The sequence below is a fragment of the Ceratotherium simum genome, chromosome 4 (genome assembly GCF_057802395.1).
Source record: "Ceratotherium simum simum isolate JZ-2026a chromosome 4, ASM5780239v1, whole genome shotgun sequence".
Lineage (NCBI taxonomy): Eukaryota > Metazoa > Chordata > Mammalia > Perissodactyla > Rhinocerotidae > Ceratotherium > Ceratotherium simum.
In genome coordinates this window covers 43,993,735-44,006,727 of record NC_141903.1, presented here as the reverse complement: position 1 = coordinate 44,006,727, position 12,993 = coordinate 43,993,735, and the positions used below count along the sequence as shown (strand labels likewise).

Below are 12,993 nucleotides of genomic sequence, written 5' to 3'. Positions count from 1 at the left end.
CTAATTTGAATTTCCAGTCACTGGATGTAATTTTAAGTCTGTCACTGGGTGACAGAAACTATATCTCAGTCAGTTTAGACATTCTCCCTCTTTTCCTGAAGCTGTATCTAATTTGCAAGGGCTTTGCACATGCTAAAATAAAAGTCAGTGTAGTGAGGGAGCAGGAGGAGGACCTTTCCTCGACATTGTCAGAAAACCATACTGGAATCCACTGAGATGTCCCCATTCAGGTTGGCTTTTGGCAGATGAGGGAGGTAGATGCTTCATCCTATCTCACTGCCTACTCCAAAGCATTGAAGAAGGCTGTTGCCCTCTAGGCCATTTATCCATGCTAGGCTGTGGCACCCAGAAGCCCAGCATATCCAGCATGATGTGAGTGCCGAAACAATGGATAAGTGATGTGTGTGCACTCAAGCGTTAAACAGAGTTATAGAGTCCCTCCCACTGTGCTGCCAACAATGTCCCCCATTCCAGTTCTCTAGAACTTTTGACCCTAGGTGCACTTCACATACCTCCAGGCTTCATCTTGTTATTTTACTTATGCCAGTCCCTCAGGAGCTGGTGGTGGTGATGGGCCTTTTTATAAGCAGTACCTTTCGCCTTGAATTCCCTAGTCTCCACTCGTTCGACTTTCTAGAGCTTACATATCCTTTATGTCTAAGCTTAGAGCTCAATTTCCAGACTTTCTGAAATAGGATCATTGCCGTCTTATGTGCTTCCATAAGCTCTTATCACACTGCCTTATTAACAACTGTTTGTCTCCTTCCTCCTCCTGACTGTAAGATCCTGGGGCTCAGGCATCGTGTGCCTCTTGATTATCATTAAGTCTTTACAGAGAGTAGCAGATAGAAACCCAGTAATTTACTTTCCTTTTTCTCAATTATACATAATGTAAGAGAAAAATGGTCTTAATTTTTACATAAGCCTCCATATAGTTAATGAAAAACTTATCTATGGTGGTTGTTTGAAATTAAAATATGTTTTTGAGAAAATTGATATGTTAACCAATGAGATATACCTCAGAATAGCTAAAAATAACAAAATTGAATACTAAGTATTGTCAAGGATTGGTGAGAACGTGGAATCACTGTAATTTTCATACATTGCTGGTGGTCATATAAATTGGCACAACTTTAGAAAACTGTTTGACTCGTCTACTAAAATTGAACATTTGCATATCAATTAATTAGTAGTTCTCATGTGTGCCAAAAGACCTGGATGTTAACATCCATAAGAGCATCATTTGTAGTGGCCCCAAACTGGAAACAATCTAATTGTACATCCACAGTAGAATGGATAAATAAAATGTGATATATTTATACAATGGAATACTATACTACAACGAGAATGACTGGACTGTAGCTACACACATAAACATGGCTGAATCCTATAGCTGTTTTCATTTACATAAAGTTCACTAACAGACAAAACTAACTTATGGTATTAGAAGTCAAGAGAGTGGCAATCTTAGAGGAGTAGTAGTGATTGGGAAGGGGCATGAGGAGGAATTCTGGGGTTCTAGAATGTTCTATTTCTTGGCCTGGATGGAGTTATATGGCACGTTCACTTTGTGACCATTTATATTTTATGATTTGTACACACTTCTATGTGTGTGTTATACTTCAATAAAAATGTTTTTAAAAAGCCAAGCTGATAATTGCATATCTGCATGCCAGAGACATTGACTATGTAGAAGTTAGACCACCTCTACCCTATTCTTTACATAAGCATACAAGTTTTACCAGTACAAGGCCATTGTTCTCCTTCTGGAAGCTCCAGAAGAGCTCCTTTCAGCACTAGAATTCAATGTAATCAGGAGAGCACTATTCTAAAGCAGGAATTCTCAACCTTTTTTATTCCTTGGCCTGTTTGGTATGACCTGTAAACTCCTCATAAAAATGTTCTTCAGGGGCCGGCCTGGTGGTGCAAGTGGTTAAGTGTGTGCACTCCACTGTGGCGGCCCGGGGTTCGCCAGTTCGGATCCCGGGCGCACACCAACACACGGCTTGTTAAGCCATGCTGTGGCAGCGTCCCATATAAAGGGGAGGAAGATGGGCACGGGCCAGTCTTCTCAGCAAAAAAGAGGAGGATTGGCATTGGATGTTAGCTCAGGGCTGATTCTCCTCACAAAAAAAAAAAAAATGTTCTTCAATGCACAAAGTAAGAATAATATACCTAAGATTACAAAGGAAACCCATTATAGTACCATTATCAAAATATTAAAAATGAATTTTTATTAACACATTAAATAGCAAGACAGTACATTTAAAATGTAGACAAGTTAAAGTTAAAATTTATTTTTAAGAGCAATATCAGAATGAAGGCTGTTTACACCCTCCTGTGCCACATTACAAACATATATGTGTCTTTGCAGGGAGTTAAGAAATTTCATTTGAACTCTCTAGTTTTGCAAACCTTTAACAACAGTGAAGATGACTTATCTTTGTCTATGTATTGATGAATAAACAATTGTAGATATAGAATACTAGGAATCAGCGTAGTTGTCTGAGTCACCAGTATAAGAACTTGCCACACTTGGTGATGGAAGGATTACTAGGTGCCATGTAGTTGGCCAGCCATGCATTATGAGCAGCTGTAGGTAGAAAGATCACAATCGCACATGATCTAGTGGCAGGTCTAATAGCCACTGTAATTTCTCAGTAGTGGTGGAAAAGACCCAATGTTTAAAGTATATGCAACAACTATAAAAATATTATATATGTCTTTTTATATATAATATGAAAATATCTTTGGTTTCCATTGGTTATAACATCACAGATGCTGCTAATACTTTCATTGTCTGTTGCCTGTATTCATAATGAAGGAAATGCTGTGTTTTAGTTAGAGGTTAAGGAAGTAAAATAAAGATTAAAGTTGCGATTTTTTTCCCGTCCAGATATGAGTTCCCTGAATGGTATTCTGGGTTAAGAACTGCTGTTCCAAAGTGAAGGTGTGAATTTCTGTGTTGACTTTCCTTGTTGAAGAGAGAGGTTGTAGGAAAGAGGTGATACAAAAGTTCTCAATAATCACAAGTGACACTTTAGCCTTTTTTGTAGACATAGTAAAGAGCTGAGGTTAAGATTAAAGGGAAAACAGATATTTCAAGTGCTCAGAGCCCTCAGGAGAGCTAAGCCCTTGAATAAGAAGCCATTGACCCTCTTCCTTTATTGTTTATGATCAGGCATCTGTGTGGGTTGGGATATTGGAAACATAAATTGACAAACAGAAACATTTAATTTTTTTCTTAGATAAAGTCTCTTCTACATAAATGTAGACTATGGAATAAGATGATTTAATAACTTCTGCTAATCCTTCAAGTCTCAGCTCAACCTCCATGTCAACCTCCTCAAGGAGCCTCTCCTGTTCCCAAAGTGCCTGGAACTCCCCTGTATGTAGCACTGACTGTCCTGATAATTTTTGGTTGAAGATTTTTTCTTTTATTTCACTGAATTCTAAGCTCCATGCAGACAAAGACACATATCGGTCTTATTCATTGCTTTATCCTTAGCAAATAGCCCAGTGTCTGGTATACAGCAGGCACTCACCAAATATTTGTGGACCAAACAAGTGAACAAATAAGCTACCAAATACTTTCTGAAACCATCTCTCTCCTATTTGTTAGTTGTGATGAAAAGAATCATGGGGAAGAGAATGAACCACAATCCTGTGTTTAGAGCACAGTGGGAATTCTGATTCACACAGAACACTGACAATGCAGAATGACTACTGTATAAAAGGGGGCTTTCAAAAAATTAGAGGTGGGAATATCAACATATCAAACAGATGCAACAACTTCACTGACTGATAGAAGCTCCACAAAATTGAAAGTGAAAATGCCTCTTCTTTTATATGGGCAAGGCTCTTAAATCCTGTATGTGTTTTTCCTCAATTTTACCTAAGAGATAATAATTTTTATTATCCTGTTTAAGTTAGGTAACTAAGTTAATAAAATATAGAAGTGCACTTTGATGAAAGCAGCTATTTTCAAAGAGTTACTGAGAATTACATTGCTGAGTGAATGAAATTCACTGTAGAGGGAGATCAGCTGTAACTAATCTAGGTCTTTCTTTCCCACATTATTCCTTAATCTATTTTTCCCAAGTCCACCAGACAAAATCAGCGTTCCTTCTGAGTAACTGTGATCCATGTTTTAATGCAAAATGATTTCTTCGTATTCCAAATGAGTAGCTCATGTAAGGAATTGGATAATTTTTCTTCACCCGGTTTGGCTCTGCTGGTATTAACTATAAAAGGGACAAGATTTGTGGCCTTAATATATATCCTTGATTATTGTTGCATGTTGTAAAATATGTATTTTTATAACACTGCAAGAATTAGGGCAAGAAAGGATGACCCTCAGCACTATTCTTGCCCTTTAATTTTATTTTATAACTTTATTGTTTGATACTCCTTTTAGAGGAACTGGACTTATACCCTCAATCCATAAAGAAGAGGAGATGTTTGCTGTTGTATACTGGCATTATTGTATACTACCATGAGCCAGGAGTAAAGTCAAAAGACAATCGGCCTTGCCATCTAACTATTGCCACAAAGAATTCCACAACATGAGTTAAACAAACACAAAGAATTCCACGACATGAATTAAACAAACAAACATTTCCTGTGGCAGATATTCTTCAAAGTACAAAAAGCCAATAATTAATAACTCTACCTCACAAGGAAACTAGTTTTCTGATGAGAGAGTACGTTTTATAGCTAATTAATTCTGGCATGTATGACCACAAGTCATGGAGATTAGAAATGTGTGCCAAAGGGGCACAATTGATGTTTGCCCCCATCTATGAGATTGTGACTGGCGGCACCCCACATCAAAACATTTCTTTATTCAAGCATCTCCCATGATGTGTGAGGCTGGTTTCTGGGGACTCATTTGAACACTTGGTTGATCAAGTGCTGAATTGGGGCTGAGGCTTTTCCCAAAAGAAAATCTTGGTCATGCATGCAATTGCTCCTGGGCTGCACCTCCATGCAGATGTTCTTCTCGGGGAGAACACCAGCTAACTGATTTGTTTTTTTCTTTAACATCAGCAAACTATGTGAACCCTGCCACCTGCTCTCTTGATCTCTAAAATATACAGATTTCCTCTCAAGCAGCAATAAGCAACTCCATTGTACTCATCACATTATTGAAACACCCATGCAACGTCACAATCACCTGCTGTTCATCTGGCTGAAATGGATTCCGTTTGGGGGAAGGGTTTTGAAAGGGAGATATCATTCATCTTCTCTTGGTGCTCTTGGTCCTATTCTAGGCTCAGTGTAGACTTGAGATAACTATATATCAAGACCATATCCACTTAGCTCTTTATAGAATTACTTTTACTAACTTGTATATTCATATATTGCTCAAGTTTTTATTCAAGATTGTTTTAGGAAACAAATGAATGATATTTTTGCTTCTGTTGGTATTTCGTAAAATGTATGCTAACAGTTAATTTTTGTAACAACATTCCCTATATAAAACTCCTGATAAGGAATTTCTTTTAGGATTTATTAACAGAATAAAAAAAACAAAATTAAAAAAACCAAAAATTTGTTTTCTCAGAAAAAACTGCTCTGTTCAACTTATTTTAATGTATATTGTGATACTATATTTGCTTTTTTTAGCTAACTCTTAGGAGACTCAGAATTAAATCTGAGGTACAATTATAGCAATTATATTAACCCTTACACACCTAACACATTTGGATCTATTTTTCCTTGGGTTTAAGTTTTCATTTTCTATTTTATTACCCAGGTATATATCTTTCACAGCAATTTTTGTCTAATTATGTTGGAAAGAAATTAGGTCCATTGCATTCCAACTGTCAACCTCCATGACAGAAGGGCCATATATTTACTTAATGCGTGGAAGAGAGCCTGGCCATTGTGGGCACTAACTGGATGAATATGGATTGAAGGGGCAAGGTCTATAATCAATATAGAAACATGTGTGTCCATAGAAAATTGTTTTCCAAGGTGGGATAAATGAACTAGAAACAAAAAACAGGAAATAGAAAATTAGAACACTGAGAGAACTAAGTATATGTTCATAACCAGTAACGTGTCATACACTTATTTAACTCACTAGAATTACAAAATAATGAAACTGAAGAGAGCTTTCAAAAGAAAGAATTTTAGCCAATTTTGAATGGTAGAGGACTGGATGACAGATTGAATGTGTAGGTGTGTGTGTGTAATTGTGTGTGTTCTCAAGCATGTGCATGTTCTTGGAAGATTAGAGAGAGGGCATTTGGAGAAAAAGAGGTAAAATACAACACTTTTGTGATACCTATTAAGAGTGAAGGATAACAAAAATATGTTCCCCTTCCACATAAAAATTTGACTCCCAGTTAAATTTATGGTTTCTTCCTCCCTGGAAACCCAAAAAGATAAAAATCAACTGTGTTATTAGGAAGCATTGCTCACGGAAAAAATGTCCCTTGATTGGTAAATTATATCTGGACTAGAAGAATTATAAAGATCTGATAGGGAGCCATAACTCTGGGCCTCTCTGAATATGGTGACTCTTATAGTTGGACATGTCCCTTGTGAGGACCTATGGAACTGTTTCTAAAAATCAGGATCCTGTGGGGCAGGAGGATTTTAAGCCAGTGTAGTTCATTCCCTTGTACCTGAACTGTCACCAAGGGTGAACAAGGTGGCTTTAACACTCCCCTCAGCTTGACTAAACTTTGGACAGATTTCTTCCTGACTATAGGCTCTGACCTCCCTTTTCTTAGTGCATTAACTTTAGAAAACTTGCAATTGTAAATTGTTTCTCTGCCCCTTTGAGATGTAAATCTTCTCCAAGCCAGAAATGTCTTTCTCAAGGACCTGGGAGCCCTCCCTTTGAAATGTAATCATCAACAGAGATAGGTCCCCTGTGCCCAGTCTCTTTGGGAGGGTAGGAGCCTAACTTCAATAAGTGATAAGTGACAATTAGCAAAAGAGATGGCCTAACCACGTTGACTGACCTCCCTGCTCAAGTCCTCCAGTACTTTCCCATTAGCTCACTCCAGTGTTTAAAAATATTCTCACCTTTTGTTTCAGGGGAGTTGAGTTCAATCTCTCTTCCCTATTGCAATAGTCTTGAATAAAGTCTTCCTTACTGTTTTTAACAAGTGACCAGTGCAACTTTTCTTTTACAGGGGTGAGGTGAGGCAGCAAAGAAAATAGCTGCTGTGTGCACTGCTGCATAAACTGCTGCAAGGACTCCCCGGAAGAAGCCTGAGGTTACTCCCCCTGCTGCATGTGTGGCTCCGTCCTCTGTCTTCCAGAGGCAGCCGAGACCAAGAGGGCCTGTGGTAGTCTGGTGAGTCTGAATGTCTAGTCGAACATGAGAAGACTCCCCCGGTGAATTTTGCACTTACAATGACCCTATTCTACTATCTCACTGCTATTTTTCATTTTGCCCTCTGGTGTTTACTTTCAACCAAAAAGGCAAGTAAAACCAGAAAGTGAAATGATGAGTCCTTATTAACTTGCTTGATAGTTTTCAGCAGCCCAATCTTGTTTGTCATTACATGATTCTGAATTACTATTTTATGACTTTTGATAAAACCCTCCTGGACTTGCCCTTATAATGGAACTGCTTACTTGTGTTGAGACTTTTGAAGAATAACTCAGGCATTTTAGTCAGTTAGCTGCAAGCAAAATAGCAGCTTATTCATATGTAAAGGAGATAACTATCAAAGCACAAGATTTATAAGAAAGTGGGTAGAGGGATTTTAAAAAACCTACAGGAATTCTGGGATCAGTGAGGTTTGTTTTTGCATTTTTGGAGATGGGGATGGGAGTAAAACTGGTTCCTTGGTAGCTAGTGAAGAGGCTACACTGTACAGTCTGCTCTTGAGCAGGCTGGCTGGGGTCATCTCATAAAAAAACAGAAAACCAATTTCGGTTGTTTATGGATTCTTTGAAAAACCTGGAGGGTTTAACTTGGAGTATATATGATAGGCTGTCTCTTCATACTGTCTACCAGGGTGCTTTCATTTGTACCTTTCCCTTAATTATTAGTCTAGGTCTGCACCATTTCCTCATCAGAATTTCTTGGCACACTCAGACAGCCTCAGCTTCAGCAGGATGGTGGGAGACGTTCCTTCCTGAGGGCTGAATGTATTTTTCAAAACAATCACATAGATTCAATTGATCAAGCCAAAAGCACTATTCAAAGACCTATAGATAGAACAGAGAAAAACCAAAGAAGGAAAAGAGGAACTTTTTGACTCATTTTAATCCTTTTAATGATCTTTTAAATGTAGGTCATATATTTGAAGGAAAGTATGTTTAATACTTGGGAAAATTATTTCAAATATATTCTAACTCTAAAATTAAAGTGCATTCAGGCGGATAATGGATTGCTGCAAAATTATTATACACACTTTATCTAAAGAGCTGTCAAGAATTTATAAATGAATACCACATTGTCTGAAATACTTAGAGAATACAGACAGCTTCTTTGGACTAATGCTAGCTGTTGGCGGTTAATGCATAATAATTATGTCTTCACTGACAATTCTTCCAAGAACTTGTTTTCTGTATCTCCTTATTGTAATTCTCTTCCTCCTCCTCCTGCTTTTTAGCCTTTCCTTTTTTATTTTTATCTAATCTATGCAAAGCTGGATTCTCTGGAATATGAAAGGATTTAATAGATGATAGGATTTGTAGAGACAGAGATGGAACATTTAAATCTAGAAAAATGGCGTTAGCTTAAGTGCGAAAAATAAGAAAAACATCTTTGGAACTCTTCCAGACATCTTTGCATGTCACAGATCAAGAACTGTGATATCGTAGGAGAAATTTGGAATTAAGCTATGGGGAAATGGGACCCTGGCAGAAATTCCATTAAATTCAGCAACGTTGCTAAGCTCAGCGCAGGCATTGAGCTAGGTGCCGTAGGAGTTACAAAGGTGTGGGAGACCCCGTGTGTCCTCATGGGATTTATGATCGCACTGATTTCCTTACTACTCAGGAATCCTTTCCTTGAGAGCAAGGGTGACTTCTAGCTATTTTAAATCCCTAGAAACTAGTACGGGGCCAGTCAATGCCCAGGAAACAGTTATTGAACTGAAGCACAAGAAGTTGCCTTATGGGAATAAAAATGTGTATTACCTAATACAGTGGGTGATTCATAAGAAAACCGTAGTATTAATTAATCAAGAAATCTTTCTCTGCAGCACCAATCGCCCTCTAAAAGTATATCTCAACCCTTTCCCTTTGAGTTAACAGAAGCATCATCTCCCTCTGACAGTGAGAAAAGCACTAAAATAAAAATAATAACCACTTATTGAGCTACTGAGTCCTTACATTGCACTGAGTATTCTACAGGGTGCTTTGCCTGTGGTATCTGACCTTACTCTCACATAATTCTATGAAGGTACGATGAAGCAACTGAAGCCCCAAGAGATGAATAATTTTTGCAGACTTGTATAGGGGAGAAACTAGGATTGCAGTTCTGTTTTGTTTACCTCCAAAGCCCATGTTCCTTCAGCTAGTTTTCACTGTTTCTGAAGAATGAGAACATTACCGGCAGGCACTAGATACATGCCTCCAATAAGCCGGAAACTTTGACAAGTGCTCTTATTCGAAGGTTAATGCATTCAAGACTTACTGGGAATTGCTCACTGATAAAAGGTAAGGTAAACTTTGATTTTGCCAAGTGAACGATCTGAAGCTGATATTTAAGAGAGCTTTTCCTCTCATTTCCAAATCCCATTTGCAGTGTATGTTATGGCAAAAATATGTGTGAATTTTGACTGTGACTTCCAAATATATGTGAATTTTTATTGCTCTTCTCTTTCTAGGTTTATACATCAACAACAAAGGGAAGAATGAAAGGGAGAATGGAAATTAATGTTTTAGGTGTTCACTATGTACCAGATACTAGTAGTAACAGCAGGATTTAATGTCCAAAAGCCATTTTCTGACCTCAAAGCCCATTTTTACCCCTCTACCACACCAATTCCCCGGAATTTACTAATAGATCTGACAATTATTGAATTGTGCTAGCTCTGTAATTTTTGGGCAAATCTCTCTAAGCTTCAGTTTGCTCAACTGTAAAATGGGAGTAATGATAATGATTATCTCACAGGGCTTGTAGATTAAATAATTTAATTTGCTGAGCATCGTGCCTAACAAATAGGAAGTCAGCCAATCTTTCTACAACACTGGCAGGGTAAGATATGTCGCATTTTACATTTGTCTAAATGAAATTAAATCTTGATTTAACATCTACATGACAACGTTGACTATGTTTCCAATATCAGTAAAATTTGAGGCATCACTCTTCTATCGTATGGAAAGAAGTTCCAGAGTTTGCTCAGTTAAAAAAAAAAAAAAAGCTAAGGGGCACAGTCTTCTATTTCTGTTGGCCATGATGCCATGGCTCCTTGTATGATACAATGCCCTGGCACAGCTGAGGCTGCAGGAAGGCCATGTTCTCAGCCTCAGCCATGGGAATGTCACTGGAGTGCACAAGACCAAGGTTCCGAGTTTACAGCCCACACAGTCACTCAAGTAAGTGTCCCCATCAGAGTTCCAGCCAGCTCAGGGCTTCTATGAGCCAGAGGGACCCAAGTGTTGGAGGAGATCATCGAGAGGACATGACTGCTGGTTGACCCACGCGTTGGACCCAGGTAATCAGACGCTTCTTGCCCCTTCCCCTGTCCTTGGAATGTGTGTTCTGCCCACCATTCCCACAGTGGGAGCCATTTCAAGGACGCAGCCTTGAGAGAGCAATGTGTTGTTGAGAACATCTGGACGGTATATGTGACTGAACCCAGGTAAGGCCTCTATATAAACTTTTAAGATTCTGGCGGTGGGGAGGAGGGGTGCAGAAATGTACTCATCTTGTAGATGCTCAAGACAAAGCCTCATATGTAAGTTCCTTTGCTTATTGAAACTGCCACCTACCAATCTGAAGTGGTCTGCCTCTTTCTTTGGTCTCTCCTTGCCCTTTGTGTGTGGGGACCAGTTTCAGATTTGACCCAGGAAATTCCCGGGTTTGCAGCCTTCATCTCTCCACCTCTCAGTTAGGTTGCCACACTCTGGGCTGAAGCCTTGCCCCTCCTCAGTTGGTGACACTGCACAGCCTCAACCCTCCTCCTCTCTCAAGCAGAACCAGCTTCTCCTCTTTAATAGCCAAGACTTTGTAAAAGAGACTCCCAGGGGATTTTTCTCGGGGTTGTTTAATGTAGATTTTCCATTTCAGTCTTGAAACCCTGAGAGATTGTTAAGAAACTCCCCACTTCCCATCTCCCACTCAATTCTCTCACCTCATAACGGACTAGTAATGCTAGTCAACAAGCTATATTTTGCATACAGCACTGTTATACATACTTTTTTGTCATAATATGCATATTTCTCTATATTGTGGTTTTTGTCCATTTAACACAACATCTTGGAGATCTTTCAATGAAAGCCCAACTTAGAGCAATCTGTGGACCACGTGAAACTGAGTAAGAAGAAAACTTGTTTCTGTGAAGTATTGAGATGTTTGAGGTTGTTTGTAACACAAAATTACCTAGTAAAAGCTTACTGATACACATATTTCTACTTGTATTTTACTAACACAATCTAGGATTATCAGTGTCAATTATCTTGCCCTTAAAACAAGTAAGAGAATTAGCAATATGTTTTACTGCTTTATTTGTTCAACATTTCTTACATCCCAATTGTTCTTCATTAATTCTCTTTTCTTTTTGCTGAAATGCATTGTAAGGTAATTCTTTCAGAGGAAGTCTGTGGGTAGTAAACTGAGTTCTTACTTCTGTTAAATTGTTGAGAATTTTGCCTTCACAAACATAGTTATTTTTAACTATAGATAGTTAAACTATATCAAACTATAGATAAACTATAGATAGTTTATTTGTGCAGAGGTGTCTAGGTTCAGAGTTTGAACTTTTGAGCTATTACTTCTTTGTCTTCTTGGATTTGGCATTGTCAATGAGAAATCTGATGCCAATCTTATTTTCATGCATTCCCTATTCCTCTATTTTGGTTTAGCATTTATTTGGATGAACTTCATTTTCAGGTATTTGTGTATTGTCCTGAGGATTTTATGTATGCTAAGTTCTTGCATGTTTGGTAACATATGTCACTTGCTGTTATACTTGAAGTATAACTTGGCTGTTTTAAATGATTGGGTGGCACTTTATTTTCTTATAATCTTGTAGACATATCTTCCTTGACTCCTCCTGGCATGAGGAGGAGCAACAGGGAAGTCTGAAGTAACCTAATGTTTCCTTCTATACATGGCTTCCTTTTCTAGTTGGATGACAGTACACTTCTTTCTTTAGGTAAATTCTCTCCTCAGCTAAGTTCACAAACAGATTATATCTTAGTGTCTATCATTTTCTAAACAGATTTTCCTGAGACATCTGGGAAATAGAGTGTTCTTTAGATATACAGATTAAAATTTTTCTATGATTTGATATTTAAAAAGTTTTTTTGGCTTTTGCATGGTTTTTCAGTTCCACTTCTTATAAAATCTTCTTCACTAATTATATATGTGATGAATCCTTGTGTGGCCTTCGATCTACCATCTTCTCCATAATCATTCCTATATATTTATTCTTTATTTATAATTTCATCTAGACTGTCAACATGTACCTGAATGTGATTTAAATCATCTTTACCCTATTTTTAGTTGTTTTTAATATATCTTTTATTCTCCCTTTTTTTTTTTTCATTTTATTCCTACACTCAACCAGCTCACTTTTATCTTCTGCTGTCTTAGCAACTCATCTGTCTCTTTTGTGAGCTTTTCTTTTATGGACAAGTAATGTTATCTAAAATTTATTTGAGACCACGGAAAATTATTTGTCTGAACTCCTAATCTGTTGGGCAGTTGTTCTTGAAACGTATTTTTTTCACCTGCCTGCTTTTTATTTTCCCTCTCTACTCTTTTTGGAGTGTTCATATGTATTTTCAAAATTTTTTATTCTTCTGCTTTTAATGAATCAAATTATTTGAAGAATGTAGTTGGAGAAC

The 12,993-nt window shown here is 37.8% G+C and overlaps 1 long non-coding RNA gene across 1 annotated transcript in view; it reads left to right on the top strand.

The window, feature by feature from the left end:
* Positions 1-10,676, top strand: part of LOC147917277 (uncharacterized) — an 81,953-nt gene extending 71,277 nt beyond the window's left edge. Inside the window, exons 4-5 of the long non-coding RNA XR_015552080.1 lie at positions 7,152-7,315; positions 9,807-10,676. This is a non-coding gene — a long non-coding RNA (uncharacterized LOC147917277). The remainder of the gene's footprint in view (positions 1-7,151; positions 7,316-9,806) is intronic.
* The last annotated feature ends 2,317 nt before the right edge of the window (positions 10,677-12,993 follow it).